This window comes from Lepidochelys kempii, chromosome 14 (assembly GCF_965140265.1).
Source record: "Lepidochelys kempii isolate rLepKem1 chromosome 14, rLepKem1.hap2, whole genome shotgun sequence".
Classification (NCBI taxonomy): domain Eukaryota; kingdom Metazoa; phylum Chordata; order Testudines; family Cheloniidae; genus Lepidochelys; species Lepidochelys kempii.
Genome location: NC_133269.1, coordinates 31,582,637 through 31,597,165, shown reverse-complemented (window position 1 = coordinate 31,597,165; position 14,529 = coordinate 31,582,637). Strand labels below are relative to the sequence as shown.

Below are 14,529 nucleotides of genomic sequence, written 5' to 3'. Positions count from 1 at the left end.
GACTAGAGCTGAAGTCACTGGTGACCGGGTCTGGAGGCTAAGTCTTTGACTTGGTATGAGGACAGTGTTGGAGTGAAAGACAATGCAGAGGTTTCAGTTGCAGAGAGGTTCTCCCCTCCGTGGTGAAGTCACTAAGAACAGGGCTAGGTGATGGAACCCCAGAAAACGTTATCACAGAGGCAGCAAGCAGTGCCAGCAGTGGCAAAGGTGGCAGCAGGGACAGTGGGCAGTGGCAACTACAGAGGGATTGCTAGACCTTCCCTTTGAGATGTGGGAGGTGAACCCACATGAACACACCCCTGAATGCTGGGACTTCACTGACTACGGACAACCAACTCTGAGCAGAGCGCAGTGGAGGGGAAAGGAATAGTATGATAAAGGGTCATTTGTCCCTCAGACTTTTGTACTACAAGGGGGGGAAACTGAGGCAAAGGAAACTGAGGGAAGGGGGGGAAACTGAGGCAAAGGGGGAAACTGAGGCAACACACGGTGAGGTGTTGACTTGTGGTTTGCATACTTTTGCATCATTCTTGTGCTGTTTTTCCAAATTAATGCTGAGTTCCCCCTTCCTTTTAATACAAGTTTTCTTGTGTTGTACACAGATTCAGTGCTTATAAGTGGAGAACTTTCACTTCTTAGAGGTGCCTAGGGTGGTGGTAAGTTTTCCCAGATTGAGTGAGGCTCGAGCCAGTTCTGTTTTGTAATGTTAACAGGAACTTCTGAATATTGAACCTGGCCTTTGTTGTTCCTGATACCACCTGGCAGAAGAGTTGCCTCTAGAAGACCCAATTTTATAAGCATGCAGAATGCAGCTAGCTAAACTCTAACCTGAGCCAAGGTTCCAGTCGCCATCTAGGCTGATTTCCTAGATGCTGGAGACTAGCTGTATACTTACTCGACTCCTTCGTTTTGCTTCAGCCAGCAAGCCCCCTTCACATTTTCCTGCTGCATTCCTAGCATTTGATGGTGCTATATTAGGGTATAAATAGAAGCAATCAGATGCTTCATCACATGACCTAAAATGACAGGTTTCAGAGTAACAGCCGTGTTAGTATATCTTCGCAAAAAGAAAAGGAGTACTTGTGGCACCTTAGAGACTAACCAATTTATTTGAGCATGAGCTTTCGTGAGCTACAGCTCACTTCATCGGATGCATACCGTGGAAACTGCAGAAGACATTATATACACACAGAGACCATGAAACAATACCTCCTCCCACCCCACTGTCCTGCTGGTAATAGCTTATCTAAAGTGATCATCAAGGTGGGCCATTTCCAGCACAAATCCAGGTTCTCTCACCCCCTCACCCCCCTCCAAAAACCACACACACAAACTCACTCTCCTGCTGGTAATAGCTTATCCAAAGTGACCACTCTCCCTACAATGTATTGTTTCATGGTCTCTGTGTGTATATAATGTTTTCTGCAGTTTCCACGGTATGCATCTGATGAAGTGAGCTGTAGCTCATGAAAGCTCATGCTCAAATAAATTGGTTAGTCTCTAAGGTGCCACAAGTACTCCTTTCCTTTTTGCGATGACCTAAAATGGAGTTCAACAGCTATCAGAAAGTACAGTTGGTGCCACTTAGTTTTGAAACAAAAACAAGCCTCTCCCCTACTTTAAAAGTTCTCAGGTCTCTGCTGTTGGAAAGGGAAAATAGTGCTGTACCCTGTATGCTGCAGTTGGCTTCTTCTTTATCTTTGCTCTTGAGGCTTTATATACAGTTGCAGCAATTTTTAAAAATAGAGTCAGAATACCTCTTGATATTAACCTATTAATAGATCTACCCCTTGCGTTCTCATTCTCCAGATATTTTATTTGGGTTGCAGTTCATTGATATTTATTTTCAAGAATTAGTCCTTGAGAGCCTCTTCATATCCCTCGTGCCCATAACCTGCTCCACACAGCACAGTGAGAAAAGGCCGCCCAGCCCAGCTGTGCCCTAGGGGCTAAGCACAGAACAAATATAGGAGCTTGTGTCATCCATAGCTTCTGAACAACATGTGGGGGTCATCAGCTTACAAAGACACTCTAGACCGGTAGCATAGACAGGCCCCAAATGTATCAAAGTGTCCCGCCTTGAAAAACAGAAGACAAAAAAACATAACCTTGAGTAGCTTTATTTTATAGTCGTGGAAACTGAGGCACACAGAAGCAAAAAGATTTGCTCATGGTCAAAAAGTCAGGAATAGAAAATGGCCAATCTGCTGATAGTCAGTCCTGGGCCCTAGCCGTGTTTGTCCTGGCCTCCCTGCTTCAGCTCCAGAAACAACCCGAGTGGAGGTTTTCTTCCTCTCCGTGTCCTTTAACTTCACATCACTGGAGAAGAAAGATTGTTTCTGACCAGCTGGCTCTAATGCTTAAAAACCTTCATTTTTTTCTTTCGCTAGGAGGATAACGCTGGAGGTTTTCTCTCATCCACTTTCCTTTGGAATAATTTCAATCCAGTCCAAAGGATTTCCTTTTCCAGTGTGTCTTCAGCACCTTTCCTAGCAAACAGTTCCTGTTCGAGCACAGGTTTCCAGTTTCAGGCTGTCCCAGGGGGAGATGGCCATGAAAGGGGTAGTAGCTCAACTGAACCTATCCCCAGGTGAAGGGAATAAGTACAGGGATCACATGGGAAGGAGCAGCATGTAACTAGGATCCAGGCCTGTTGGGCGGTATAAGAACAGCCTGTGCTCAGCCAGGAGAGAGACCCGCAATGGGAGCAGGCCTGGGAGGGGCTTGGATAGTCCTTTCAAGTCAGTTTTGCTACACAGCAGGGGATGGAAGAGCCAAGCTGCTAGGGTTGGGAGCTGGGCCTCCTGGCAGTGCCCAGGAACGAAAGCACAGCACCTGCCAGGAAGGGAGTCCCCACAGAGGGACACCGTAATCTCCCAGGGAGGGAAAAGGCTCTCACTGCCATTTCTTAACCTCATGGGGTGTTCTCCTGCTCTGCCAACCCCACCACTATTTCAGCATCTCCAGGTGCCTGAGGAAGCAGGCACCACAGGCCATCCTGCAGCTGGGACAGAGATGGAGGTTGATGACCTACCTGCCCGTGGTGACCATGGTGCAGGACAGCCCTCAGGACATGCGAGTGCAGCTCCAGATCTGCAGAATGCACCTTCCCTTTGCTGGCACGAGACCTTGCAGGTTGCGGGAGGTGAGACAGGCACTAATTTTTGGTAACCCTCAGTGGGATCAGAGGGTAATGGTTTCTAGAAAGTGGTGTTGGAGAGCTTTACAAAAACTAGGCAAGCCATTTACAACACACACTTTGTTTCTCTACAAAAGAAAAAGGACACTAAACTATCTAAACAACTACATACCACAAGGGGCCACAGCAGTGGTTCCCTTAACCCACCCAGCAATATTGTTAATGTATCCAACTGTACTCTTAGCCCAGCAGAAGAATCTGTCCTATCTCGGGGCCTCTCCTTCTGCCCCTCCACCCCCACGAATATGATACCGTTCTGTGGTGACCTGGAATCCTATTTTCGACGTCTCCGACTCAAGGAATATTTCTCACACCTCTGAACAACATACTAACCCACAGAGAGCTTCCTACCAAGACGACAAAAAGAAGGATTCTGGGTGGACTCCTCCTGAAGGTCGAAACAACAGACTGGACTTCTACAGAGAGTGCTTCCGCCGACGTGCACGGGCCGAAATTGTGGAAAAGCAACATCACTTGCCCCATAACCTCAGCCGTGCAGAACACAGCGCCATCCACAGCCTCAGAAACAGCTCAGACATCATAATCAAAAAGGCTGACAAAGGAGGTGCTGTCGTCATCATGAATAGGTCAGAATATAAACAAGAGGCTGCTAGGCAGGTCTCCAACACCACTGTCTACAAGCCATTACCCTCTGATCCCACTGCGGGTTACCAAAAGAAACTACACCATCTGCTCAAGAAACTCCCTGAAAAAGCACAAGAACAAATCCGCACAGACACACCCCTAGAACCCCGACCTGGGATATTCTATCTGCTACCCAAGATCCATAAACCTGGAAATCCTGGATGTCCCATCATCTCAGGCACTGGCACCCTGACAGCAGGATTGTCTGGCTATGTAGACTCTCTCCTCAGGCCCTATGCTACCAGCACTCCCAGCTATCTTCCAGACACCACTGACTTCCTGAGGAAACTACAATCCATCGGTGATCTTCCTGAAAACACCATCCTGGCCACTATGGATGTAGAAGCCCTCTACATCAACATTCCACACAAAGATGGACTACAAGCTGTCAAGAACAGTATCCCCGATAATGGCACGGTAAACCTGGTGGCTGAACTTTGTGACTTTGTCCTCACCCATAACTCTTTCACATTTGGGGACAATGTGTACCTTCAAGTCGGCCGGATTGCTATGGGTACCCGCATGGCCCCACAGTATGCCCGCATTTTTATGGCTGACTTAGAATAACGCTTCCTCAGCTCTCGTCCCCTAATGCCCCTACTCTACTTGGGCTACATTGATGACGCCTTCATCATCTGGACCCATGGAAAAGAAGCCCTTGAGGAATTCCACCATGATTTCAACAATTTGCGTCCCACCATCATCCTCAGCCTGGACCAGTCCACACAAGAGATCCACTTCCTGGAGCCTACGGTGCTAATAAGCGATGGTCACATAAACACCACCCTATACTGGAAACCTATTGACCGCTATACTTACCTACATGCCTCCAGCTTCCAACCAGGACACACCACACAATCCATTGTCTACAGCCAAACTCTACCATACAACCGCATTTGCTCCAACCCCTCAGGCAGAGACAAATATCTACAAGATCTCTATCAAGCATTCTTACAACTACAATACACACCTGCTGAAGTGAAGAAACAGATTGACAGAGCCAGAAGAGTACCCAGAAGTTACCTACTACAGGACAGGCCCAACAAAGAAAATAACAGAACGCCACTAGCCGTCACCTTCAGCCCCCAACTAAAACCTCTCCAATGCATCATCAAGGATCTACAACCTATCCTGAAGGACGCCCCATCACTCTCACAGATCTTTGGAGAGAGGCCAGTCCTTGCGTACAGACAGCCCCACAACCTGAAGCAAATACTCACCAGCAACCACACACCACACAACAGAACCACTAACCCAGGATCCTATCCTTGCAACAAAGCCCGTTGCCAATTGTGTCCACATATCTATTCAGGGGACACCATCATAGGGCCTAATCACATCAGCCACACTATCAGAGGCTCGTTCACCTGCACATCTACCAATGTGATATATGCCATCATGTGCCAGCAATGCCCCTCTGCCATGTACATTGGCCAAACTGGACAGTCTCTACATAAAAGAATAAATGGACACAAATCAGACGTCAAGTATTATAACATTCAAAAACCAGTCGGAGAACACTTCAATCTCTCTGGTCACTCGAACTCAGACCTAAAAGGGGCAATTCTTCAACAACAAAAAACTTCAAAAACAGACTCCAAGGAGAGACTGCTGAATTGGAATTAATTTGCAAACTGGATACAATTAATTTAGGCTTGAATAAAGACTGGGAGTGGATGTGTCATTACACAAAGTAAAACTATTTCCCCTTGTTTATTCCCCCCCCCCACCGTTCTTGTCAACTGCTGGAAATGGCCCACCTTGATTATCACTACAAAAGGTTTTCTTCACCCTCCGCCCCCTCCCCCGCCCACCCCTGCTCTCCTGCTGGTAATAGCTCACCTTTCCTGATCACTCTTGTTACAGTCTGTATGGTAACACCAATTCTTTCATGTTCTTTATGTATATAAAATCTCCACACTGTATTTTCCATTGCATGCATCCGATGAAGTGAGCTGTAGCTCATGGAAGCTTACGCTCAAATGTCTTTGTTAGTCTCAAAGGTGCCACAAGTCCTCCTTTTCTTTTTGCGGATACAGACTAACATGGCTGCTACTCTGAAACAGTGTTAGTCTTGCAGATGCAGACTAACACAGCTGCTACTCTGCCATGCCTCCACCCACTTTAACCCAAAACAAACTCAGGTTTTGGGTCAAAGGGGGTAGAGGCATGGAAGAGAGTATATAGTGAACAAAAGATTGATTTTAAAAGTGTCAGAACAATATTGTGAAAACAGGAAATTCCTAGTCTTGACAATCTTTCACGAAAAACCCTTGCATTCCAAAAATAGTCACTTTTCTACAGACAATCCTTCCTTTGGAAAAGATTTTCAACCGTGTCTAGAAATCGCTCCCAGGTCAGTGTCTCTCTGAGCGTGGGCTGCACTCATTTGCCCTCCCCTTCCCCTGGGGATGTGTATGAAGCACTAGTTAGAGGGGTAGAGAGGAGGTATAAATAAAGATGATTAGGTCTTGACGAATACACATGTGGAGGGTGTGGGGGGAGAGAGACATGACTGATTGTATTGTCCTGAAGTAGTGCACAGCTTCCAAAGATTTGGTGAATGCTTCTCTGGGGGACTGATTCTGCAAACCAACTTCCAGGAGCATCAGATGTGCATGTGACAAGGCCCTGCTCCCTCCTCATGTCCAGGCCACTTGGCCAGTGGCTTGGCATGAGTAACTCTGATGCTGGACTGCCATTTTCCTACCCCTGCCTCTATGTGCATTGTGAGCAGCTGCACTGCTGCACATCCAAGTGGCTAAAGAACCATCAACAGGCTTCACTCTTCTTCACTCTCTGGTCACGCAATTACAGACATGAAAGTTGCGATATTACAACAGAAAAACTTCAGAAACAGACTCCAACCAGAGACTGCTGAATTGGAATTCATTTCCAAATTGGATACAATTAACTTAGGCCTGGGAGTGGTTGAGTCATTATGCAAGGTAACCTATTTCCCCTTGTTTATTCCTTCCCCCTCCCCCCCACTGTTCCTCAGACATTCTTGTTAAACCCTGGTTTTGTGCTGGAAATGGCCCACCTTGATTATCATACACATTGTAAGGAGAGTGATCACTTTAGGTAAGCTATTACCAACAGGAGAGTGGGGTGGGGGGAGAGAAAATCTTTTCAAGTGATAAACACCCATCTTTTCATGGTCTGTGTGTATAAAAACATCCTCACTGTATTTTCCACTTTATGCATCTGATTAAGTGAGCTGTAGCTCACAAAAGCTTATGCTCAAATAAATTGGTTAGTCCCTAAAGTGCCACAAGTCCTCCTTTTCTTTTTGCGAATACAGACGAACACGGCTGCTACTCTGAAACCTGACTACACAGAGTGCTGTCGTTTGCACAAAGATAAAATGGAGAAATGTTGTGTGTGTTTAACCTCTTTCAAACAGTGGGCTCTTAAATGTTGCAAATAATTTCTAGCTCAACCAGAAGTTCGGGGCTTGAGGTAGGAGTCTCCCAGGCATTGTCTTCACTGCAAAAGTGTGTTTACACGGAGATAGCTAACTTGATGTAAAATCCGCGTGGAGACATAGAATAGAAACATAGAATATCAGGGTTGGAAGGGACCTCAGGTGGTCATCTAGTCCAACCCCCTGCTCAAAGCAGGACCCATCCCCAATTAAATCATTCCAGCCAGGGCTTTGTCAAGCCTGATCTTAAAAACTTCTAAGGAAGGAGATTCCACCACCTCCCTAGGCAACGTATTCCAGTGTTTCACCACCCTCCTAGTGAAAAAGTTTTTCCTAATATCCAACCTAAACCTCCCCCACTGCAACTTGAGACCATTACTCCTTGTCCTGTCCTCTTCCACCACTGAGAATAGTCTAGAACCATCCTCTCTGGAACCACCTCTCAGGTAGTTGAAAGCAGGTAGTATCAAAGTCCATGGGGCCGGACGAGTTGCATCCGAGAGTGCTGAAGGAATTGGCGGCTGTGATTGCAGAGCCATTGGCCATTATCTTTGAAAACTCGTGGCGAACCGGGGAAGTCCCGGATGACTGGAAAAAGGCTAATGTAATGCCAATCTTTAAAAAAGGGAAGAAGGAGGATCCTGGGAACTACAGGCCAGTCAGCCTCACTTCAGTCCCTGGAAAAATCATGGAGCAGGTCCTCAAAGAATCAATCCTGAAGCACTTGCATGAGAGAAAAGTGATCAAGAACAGCCAGCATGGATTCACCAAGGGAAGGTCATGCCTGACTAATCTAATCACCTTTTATGATGAGATTACTGGTTCTGTTGATGAAGGGAAAGCAGTGGATGTGTTGTTTCTTGACTTTAGCAAAGCTTTTGACACGGTCTCCCACAGTATTCTTGTCAGCAAGTTAAGGAAGTATGGGCTGGATGAATGCACTACAAGGTGGGTAGAAAGCTGGCTAGATTGTCGGGCTCAACGGGTAGTGATCAATGGCTCCATATCTAGTTGGCAGCCAGTATCAAGTGGAGTACCCCAAAGGGTCGGTCCTGGGGCCAGTTTTGTTCAATATCTTCATAAATGATCTGGAGGATGGTGTGGATTGCACTCTCAGCAAATTTGCGGATGATACTAAACTGGGAGGAGTGGTAGATACGCTGGAGGGGAGGGATAGGATACAGAAAGACCTAGACAAATTGGAGGATTGGGCCAAAAGAAATCTGATGAGGTTCAATAAGGATAAGTGCAGGGTCCTGCACTTAGGACGGAAGAACCCAATGCACAGCTACAGACTAGGGACCGAATGGCTAGGCAGCAGTTCTGCGGAAAAGGACCTAGGGGTGACAGTGGACGAGAAGCTGGATATGAGTCAGCAGTGTGCCCTTGTTGCCAAGAAGGCCAATGGCATTTTGGGATGTATAAGTAGGGGCATAGCGAGCAGATCGAGGGACGTGATCGTTCCCCTCTATTCGACATTGGTGAGGCCTCATCTGGACTACTGTGTCCAGTTTTGGGCCCCACACTTCAAGAAGGATGTGGATAAATTGGAGAGAGTCCAGCGAAGGGCAACAAAAATGATTAGGGGACTGGAACACATGAGTTATGAGGAGAGGCTGAGGGAGCTGGGATTGTTTAGCCTGCAGAAGAGAAGAATGAGGGGGGATTTGATAGCTGCTTTCAACTACCTGAAAGGGGGTTCCAAAGAGGATGGCTCTAGACTGTTCTCAATGGTAGCAGATGACAGAACGAGGAGTAATGGTCTCCAGTTGCAGTGGGGGAGGTTTAGATTGGATATTAGGAAAAACTTTTTCACTAAGAGGGTGGTGAAACACTGGAATGCGTTACCTAGGGAGGTGGTAGAATCTCCTTCCTTAGAGGTTTTTAAGATCAGGCTTGACAAAGCCCTGGCTGGGATGATTTAACTGGGAATTGGTCCTGCTTTGAGCAGGGGGTTGGACTAGATGACCTTCTGGGGTCCCTTCCAACCCTGATATTCTATGATTCTATGATTCTATGAAATCCCCCCTCATTCTTCTCTTCTGCAGGCTAAACAATCCCAGCTCCCTCAGCCTCTCCTCATAACTCATGTGTTCCAGTCCCCTAATCATTTTTGTTGCCCTTCGCTGGACTCTCTCCAATTTATCCACATCCTTCTTGAAGTGTGGGGCCCAAAACTGGACACAGTAGTCCAGATGAGGCCTCACCAATGTCGAATAGAGGGGAACGATCACGTCCCTCGATCTGCTCGCTATGCCCCTACTTATACATCCCAAAATGCCATTGGCCTTCTTGGCAACAAGGGCACACTGCTGACTCATATCCAGCTTCTCGTCCACTGTCACCCCTAGGTCCTTTTCCGCAGAACTGCTGCCTAGCCATTCGGTCCCTAGTCTGTAGCTGTGCATTGGGTTCTTCCGTCCTAAGTGCAGGACCCTGCACTTATCCTTATTGAACCTCATCAGATTTCTTTTGGCCCAATCCTCCAATTTGTCTAGGTCTTTCTGTATCCTATCCCTCCCCTCCAGCGTATCTACCACTCCTCCCAGTTTAGTATCATCCGCAAATTTGCTGAGAGTGCAATCCACACCATCCTCCAGATCATTTATGAAGATATTGAACAAAACCGGCCCCAGGACCGACCTCTGGGGCACTCCACTTGACACCGGCTGCCAACTAGACATGGAGCCATTGATCACTACCCGTTGAGCCCGACAATCTAGCCAACTTTCTACCCACCTTATAGTGCATTCATCCAGCCCATATTTCCTTAACTTGCTGACAAGAATACTGTGGGAGACTGTGTCAAAAGCTTTGCTAAAGTCAAGAAACAATACATCCACTGCTTTCCCTTCATCAACAGAACCAGTAATCTTATCATAGAAGGCGATTAGATTAGTCAGGCATGACCTTCCTTTGGTGAATCCATGCTGACTGTTGCTGATCACTTTCCTCTCATGTAAGTGCTTCAGGATTGATTCTTTGAGGACCTGCTCCATGATTTTTCCGGGGACTGAAGAGAGGCTTACTGGCCTGTAGTTCCCAGGATCCTCCTTCTTCCCTTTTTTAAAGATTGGCACTACATTATCCTTTTTCCAGTCATCTGGGACTTCTCCCGTTCGCCACGAGTTTTCAAAGATAATGGCCAATGGCTCTGCAATCACAGCCGCCAGTTCCTTTAGCACTCTCGGATGCAACTCATCCGGCCCCATGGACTTGTGCACGTCCAGTTTTTCTAAATAGTCCCTAACCACCTCTTTCTCCACAGAGGGCTGGCCATCTATTCCCCATGTTGTGATGCCCAGCACAGCAGTCTGGGAGCTCACCTTGTTCGTGAAGACAGAGGCAAAAAAAGCATTGAGTACATTAGCTTTTTCCACATCCTCCGTCACTAGATTGCCTCCCTCATTCATTAAGGGGCCCACACTTTCCTTGGCTTTCTTCTTGTTGCCAACATACCTGAAGAAACCCTTCTTGTTACTCTTAACATCTCTCACTAGCTGCAGCTCCAGGTGCGATTTGGCCCTCCTAATTTCATTCCTACATGCCCGAGCAATATTTTTATACTCTTCCCTGGTCATATGTCCAACCTTCCACTTCTTGTGAGCTTCTTTTTCATGCTTAAGATCTGCTAGGATTTCACCATTAAGCCAAGCTGGTCGCCTGCCATACTTACTATTCTTTCGACACATCGGGATGCTTTGTCCCTGTAACCTCAACAGGGATTCCTTGAAATACAGCCAGCTTTCCTGGACTCCTTTCCCCTTCATGTTAGTCCCCCAGGGGATCCTACCCATCCGTTCCCTGAGGGAGTCAAAGTCTGCTTTCCTGAAGTCCAGGGTCCGTATCCTGCTGTACTGCTCCGCTGTATTGCTCTCTGTATTGCACCGCTGTACTGCTCTCCTAGCAGATATCAGGAAAATTAAAGTCACCCATGAGAACCAGGGCATGCGATCTAGTAGCTTCCGCGAGCTGCCGGAAGAAAGACTCATCCACCTCATCCCCCTGGTCCGGTGGTCTATAGCAGACTCCCACCACTACATCACTCCTGTTGCTCACACTTCTAAACTTAATCCAGAGACACTCAGGTTTTTCTGCAGTATCGTACCGGAGCTCTGAGCAGTCATACTACTCCCTTACATACAATGCTACTCCCCCACCTTTTCTGCCCTGCCTGTCCTTCCTGAACAGTTTATAACCATCCATGACAGTACTCCAGTCATGTGAGTTATCCCACCAAGTCTAAGTTATTCCAATCACGTCATAATTCCTTGACGTCACCAGGACCTACAGTTCTCCCTGCTTGTTTCCAAGGCTTTGTGCATTCCTATATAAGCACTTGAGATAACCTGCTGATCGCCTCTCATTCTCAGTATGAGGCAGGAGCCCTCCCATCACAGACATTCCTGCCTGTGCTTCCTCCCGGTATCCTGTTTTCCCACTTACCTCAGGGCTTTGGTCTCCTTCCCCCGGTGAACCTAGTTTAAAGCCCTCCTCACTAGGTTAGCCAGCCTGCTCGCAAAGATGCTCTTCCCTCTCTTTCGCAAAAAAAATTAGTTGCATTTTTTCCACTTAGAACAAACTCAGGTTTTGGGTCAAAGGGGGTGGAGACATGAAAGAGAGTATATAGTGAACAAAAGATTGATTTTAAAAGTGTCAGAACAATATTGTGAAAACAGGAAAGTCCTATAGTCTTGACAATCTTTCCTGAAAACCCTTGCATTCCAAAAATAGTCACTTTTCTACAGACAATCCTTCCTTTGGAAAAGATTTTCAACCGTGTCTAGAAATCGCTCCCAGGTCAGTGTCTCTCTGAGCGTGGGCTGCACTCATTTGCCCTCTCCTTCCCCTGGGGATGTGTATGAAGTACTAGTTAGAGGGGCACAGAAGAGGTATAAATAAAGATGATTAGGTCTTGATGAATACACATGTGGAGGGTGTGGGGGGAGAGAGACATGACTGATTGTATTGTCCTGAAGCAGTGCACAGCTTCCAAAGATTTGATGAATGCTTCTCTGGGGGAAGCAGTGAAACTGACTACACAGAGTGCTGTCAGTTGCACAAAGATAAAATGGAGAAATGTTGTGTGTGTTTAACCTCTTTCAATCAGTGGGCTCTTAAATGTTGCAAATAATTTCTAGCTCAACCAGAAGTTCGGGGCTTGAGGTAGGAGTCTCCCAGGCATTGTCTTCACTGCAAAAGTGTATTTACATGGAGATAGCTAACTTGATATAAAATCCGAGTGGAGACAAGGCACAGGTGGCTTTAACCTCTGTGTCACTTCTCCAGGTAAATACCAGGCTCAGCGTATAGCATTCCTGGACAAGCTACATCAAGGTAAAAGACACCTCTCCCTCACCTCTACTAGTACTTTACATTGAGTTTGCCAGCTGAGTGTAAACACATACTTTTTGAGCTGGGAGGTTGATTTTTTGTTTTGTTTTGTTGCTTTTTGGTGGGGGGAGGGGGGGAGGAGGGCACTGAAGCCATAATAGTGACATTCTCTAGCCTGTGTTATTTGTATTACTGTAGCACATAGGAGCCCCAGTCATGGATCAGGACCCGATTGTGCTAGGTGCTGTACAAAATAGTACAAAAGACAGTCCCTGCCCCAAAGAGTTGACAATCTAAGTATAAGACAAGAGACAGATGGAGAAAGACAGACAGGGGAGTGCAAGGAAATAATGAGAGTGTATCGGTCGGTATGATAGGCAGTGGTCTCAGTGCCCCAGGAGACAGGCTGTTGAATTTTTGGTAGATACCAGGGCAAAGAAGAGCATTGATTTGGGAATTGGAGATGGATAATGAGGTAGGTTTGCAAATGTTTAAGGGGTTCTCCTTCGGAGCATGAAGGGCATGTGGCAGAAAGCATGAAGGTGGTTGTCTGAAAATTTAACAAGTGGGTGTTGCTGGCAGCATGGACCGATTGGAGGTGGGAGTCAACACCTTGGTACAGTGAATGAGAGATGTCCGGTTAGGAGAAGACAGTACGTGAAGGGCCTTGAAAGAGAAGACAAGCTGCTTCTGTTTGATGCAATAGAGAAGGGGGAGCCAGTGGAGGGATGCAAAGTGGGTGACATGGTGAAAGCAGTGGGCTCAGAGAATGATCTTTGCAGCTTGCAGCAATATTCTGAATGGATATGAGCTGGGGAAGAGGGAAAAGAGAAGCATGTGGCGGTAATTGAGATGTGATGTGATCAAAGCCTGGATGGGAATTTTAGCTGTGTGGATGGAGAGGAAAGGCTGTATCTTAGAGATGTTATGCAGGAAAACACCACAAGACTTAAGCACAGCCCTAGATGTGAGGACCTAGAGCAAAGGTGAGCTAAGTACGGCCCGCGGGCCACATCCAGCCTGCGGGACTGTCCTGCCCGGCCCCTGAGCTCCCAGCAGGGGAGGCTAGCCCCAGGTCCCTCCCCGCTGTCCCCTCACCCCTGCAGCCTCACCTCACTGTGCCGCTGGTGCTCTGGCCTGCTGCTCCTACCGGGAAGCGTGGCTCTGAGCTCCTGCTGCTCTGAGCAGCGTGGTAAGCGGGTGGGGGGTGGGTTGTATAAGGGGCAGTCAGGGGACAGGGGGCAGTTGGATGGGGTGGAGGTTCTGGGGAGGGCGGTCAGGGGATGGGGAATGGGGGGTTGGATGGGTGTGGGAATCCCGGGGGGGGGCTGTCAGGGAGCAGGGGTGTGGACAGGGGTTGGGGCACTCAGGGACAGGGGTTGGTTAGGGGATGGGGACCCAGAGGGGGCGGTTAGGGATGGGGGTCAGTCAGGGGGCAGGAAGTGGGAGGAGGTGGATAGGGGGTGGGGGCCAGACTACTTGGGGAGTCACAGCCTTCCCTACCCGGCCCTCCATGCCGTTTTGCAACCCCGATGTGGCCTTTGGGCCAAAAAGTTTGCCCACCCCTGACCTAGAGAGAGGTGTGAGTGGAAGACGACAGGTTATGGGCCTGAGTGACAGGCAGGATGCTGGCGTTGTCCACAGCGATGGAGAAAGGAGGTAACAGAGAGGGCTTGGACAGGAGGGGAGAGACAGAGAGCTCTGCTTTAGCCATGTTGGGCTTGAGCTGACAGCTTGGTAGGCACAAGGAGATGTCCCAGAGACAGGCTGAGGTGTGCATTTGGCCAGCAGGAGATGGGGCTGGTGCAGAGAGGCAAATGGGTGAGTTGTCAGCATGGAGAGGGGAGTTGAATTTGTGTTTACAGAGGAGACAACCCAGAGATGAGGGGCAGAGGGAGAAGAGAACAGAAGAGGGAGGCTGGCC

The 14,529-nt window shown here is 47.8% G+C and overlaps 1 protein-coding gene and 1 pseudogene across 5 annotated transcripts in view; both read left to right on the top strand.

Annotated features, from left to right (window-relative positions):
- Positions 1 to 14,529, top strand: part of LOC140898275 (butyrophilin-like protein 2) — a 1,102,357-nt gene that overhangs the window by 830,834 nt on the left and 256,994 nt on the right. The gene's annotated exons all lie outside the window — the stretch shown is intronic.
- Positions 14,209 to 14,529, top strand: part of LOC140897983 (C-type lectin domain family 2 member D2-like) — a 41,458-nt pseudogene continuing 41,137 nt past the window's right edge.